At 38.9% G+C, this 3,482-nt stretch overlaps 1 non-coding gene across 1 annotated transcript; it reads left to right on the top strand.

Annotated features, from left to right (window-relative positions):
• Positions 1-1,796: 1,796 nt before the first annotated feature.
• LOC120087390 lies at positions 1,797-1,903 on the top strand. The gene has a single exon (XR_005484526.1). It is a non-coding gene; the product is annotated as a small nucleolar RNA R71 (small nucleolar RNA).
• The last annotated feature ends 1,579 nt before the right edge of the window (positions 1,904-3,482 follow it).

Genomic DNA, 3,482 nt, shown 5'->3' with positions numbered 1-3,482 from the left:
GTTGTGCGCTAGACGATCGTGGAGCTACAGGAGCTAAACGATGTGTAGAAATTCTATACAATGGCACTACACGATCATGTAGCTTTGTGTAGGCGCTGAACGATGTGTTGAAGTGCTATACATGGAACTACATGATCGTGTAGCTTTGTGCAGGCGCTGAACGATGCATTGAAGTGTTATACGATAGTACTACACGATCATGTAGCTTTGTGCAGGCATTGAACGATGCGTTGAAGTGTTATACGATAACACTACACGATTGTGTAGCTTTGCACGGGTGCTAAATGATGCATTGGAGTGTTATACGATAGCATTACATGATCGTGTAGCTTTGTCCAGTGCTAGAAAATGGTGATACACGATTGTTGGAAGATGCAATGCGATGGTGCTACACGATCAGGCAAACACTAGACGATTGCGCTACGCCTGTCTCTTATACACATCTAGATGTGTATAAGAGACAGCTACACGATGAGCCTTAGCGAGATTTTGAGTATGGAGTGAGAGCAGCCAGTTCGACCGGTTTCCTTGAGGTCCTGTCCGATTCAGCCTCAAAAGGTTTTTGGCTGGTTCGGTTTAGACTTTTCTGGTCCGGTTCAAGCAGTTTGGGTTTGGTTTGAAGTGGTTTAAGTGGTTCGGAAGCGGTTTTGAAGTTGTTTTGTAATAATTAGGCTTTTTTTTGCTTGTTTATGCCAAAACTAAAATCATACCAGTTTGTGTTTAATTATTTATGCATTTGATGTATGTTATAATTAAACAAATCTTGTATGTGCATACAGTATGCCATGTAGATTTAAAATCCCATCATAGGAAGCATGTTACATGCATTGAAGTATGTTATAAAATGTTATAATATATAGTATGCATGTTACAGTTTCTTGTATTTAATATAATTGTTATATTAAATATTGAATGCCTTTGATATATGTTGTGGATGTTTAGCATGTCTAAAATTTTGTAAGCTGTTATAAAATTGGGTTAGACATTTAAAATCCATAACAAAGAACAATTGCATGCTCACGTCGGTTAACCACTCGTTTTAATAGTTAAAATAGATCTTTAAACTAGTAAAACTTGGGTTACAAACTCAATCGGTATATAATCCTGTCTAAGGCAGGGGGTACTTAAGTTGACGGTCTATGGAACACCTCCTACTTAGGGATTATGGCCGAATTATTGAGTGTTGTTAATTGGTTTTATGAGCATACGTGAGCGATGTGAGGTAATAAAACAGTTCTTCACCTAGACATTATAGGTGTAAATCCATTTATAAGTGTTATAATTGGATAAACCACTTAGACTTAGGGTTGTTTTTATTAGCCGAAAAGAACCCAAGTATAAATTTACCCAATTAATAGAACACTTCAGTGGGAGTTAACTTCTATATGATAAAGTTATTAAAACACTTTAGTGGGAGATTAATAACATATATGATACATTATTTTTAGCTCTCACGTCCCTAAGAGTTCACAATCCAGATTTAAGCGGTACTTCGTGTCACCCTGGAAGTGACCTCCATTCGGAAAGTATTTTTAGCATAAATCTAGATTTCGGTGAATAAGGGGAAGTGGTTTTGTAATGAAACAATTGCACCGTTGTTTGCATCAGAGTCTTTAAGTCTCAATCTCTGGTCACTCTCTTTTCAGTCTTCATGGTTCTTGGAAATGCGATCCAGGATATTCTTCGCTTCATCATAAGTTTTTTCGAGCAGACGACCAGCAGCTGTCGCGTTGGCAGTGATCTGCGAAGTGGGATTCAAACATGGATAGAAAATCTCCATTTGAAGGTAGTCTGGTAACCCATTATGCGGACAATCCTGAACCAACCTTTTAAACCTCGCCCAAGCATCGCTGAGCGATTCATCCATATCTTGTTCAAAATTTGTAATCAGTTTCCTTCGTCTTGCGTTCTCGGTAGGTGGATAATACTTCTTCATAAATTTCTCCACTACTTGCTCCCAAGAAGTGATCTCTCTCGGTTCGAGAGAATATGCTCATTTCCTAGCCTGATCACAGAGAGAAAATGGAAACAACATTAGTCGAACTTCTTTAGTAGAGATGATCGGGAACACAAAAGTATTGCAGATTTCAATAAAACTTTGAAGGTGAGCGTGCGGGTCTTTGCCACGCCTTCCTTCGAATTGACCTGCAGTCTGGATCATCTGCAGGCCTTATGATTTCCGGAGAGAAATCATAGAGGTTTGGCGATGCATAGTCCCTGATGGGCCTATTGCGATCGTTTACCAACAAAATCGGATTTGCCATGACATTATTATCATTTGGTGCTCCATTTCCAGACTGCTCCACCATCTCTTCTTTGTCTGATTGTGGTTGTTGTGGGCGGTCTCTCAATCTTCGTCTAAAAGTCCTCTCAATCTCTGGAGCATAATTCGCCAGAGATTGAAAGTTCTGCAAAGAAATAAAAAAATTACCGTTAACAAACTATTTTGTCGAAGTCCCCAGCAACGGTGCCAAAAAACATGATGCTCGTATTTATGAAGTGGAAATATGGATGATATACGTTGATGGAATTGCGTTGTGCACTCAAGTTTCCCTAGCGAAATTCAAGTGTAAATTCCTCTGAGTTTCCTGATAAGTCCAGGGTTGAACACAGGGACTTGTGAAAATAGATTGCATTGGTAATTTTGATGAAAACTTTGCGATAACTAAGTAAATAAATAAGTGTTGGATTTTTTGTTTGCATTGATGAAAAAGAAATAAATAAAGGTGGCGAATTTGAGAAAAGACAGTTGAGTTGATAGATGCAATGAGTATGCGATGAACGGGTTGAGAAGATCTTTAGCTAGCGTTACTTGAGAATGCGTCAGACTATGCGGTCATGCTACAACCATGCACAGAAGTCATTTTCCAATGTAAATGCGATGCTCCTAAATCCAGGACGCATGTGTTGAATTCAAAAGGTCCATAGAGCTTATCCCTAAGTCTTTACTCTTGTCCTATGCGATGATGCAAAATACATGAAAGCAAGGTGACCGCATACAATCATATCCTATCTCTAGGATGCATGCGATGCATTGATAAAAAATAATACTCATTCCTAAGCGCCTATCTCTCATTTATGCATTCTAATCTGGCTCTTCCGAGTCTAGATTCTAACCTGACCTTCCCAATTCTAGATCCTGTCCTTAGACTACCCTCATGCAATGATGCAAAATTCATCAAAGCAAGGTGACCGCCTACAATCATATCCTATCTCTAGGATGCATACGATGCATTGATAACAAATAGTGCTCATTTCTAAGCGCCTATCTCTCATTTATGCGTTCTAATCTGGCTCTTCTGAGTCTAGATTCTAACCTGACCTTCCTAAGTCTAGATCTTATCCTTAGACTACCCTCCCGGATATCTCTAATGAACGAATGAAGCATACATAAACAAGATAATCGCAAAGAATGAAGATTCTTTAGTTGTGCTAGCTAAATACTTATCAACCCATTCAACTGATTTAGCTACTCATGTGTG

The sequence above is a fragment of the Benincasa hispida genome, chromosome 9 (assembly GCF_009727055.1).
Source record: "Benincasa hispida cultivar B227 chromosome 9, ASM972705v1, whole genome shotgun sequence".
NCBI classification, from domain to species: Eukaryota; Viridiplantae; Streptophyta; class Magnoliopsida; order Cucurbitales; family Cucurbitaceae; genus Benincasa; species Benincasa hispida.
Note: the sequence above shows the minus strand (reverse complement) of the source record. Positions and strands in the feature narration are given on the sequence as shown.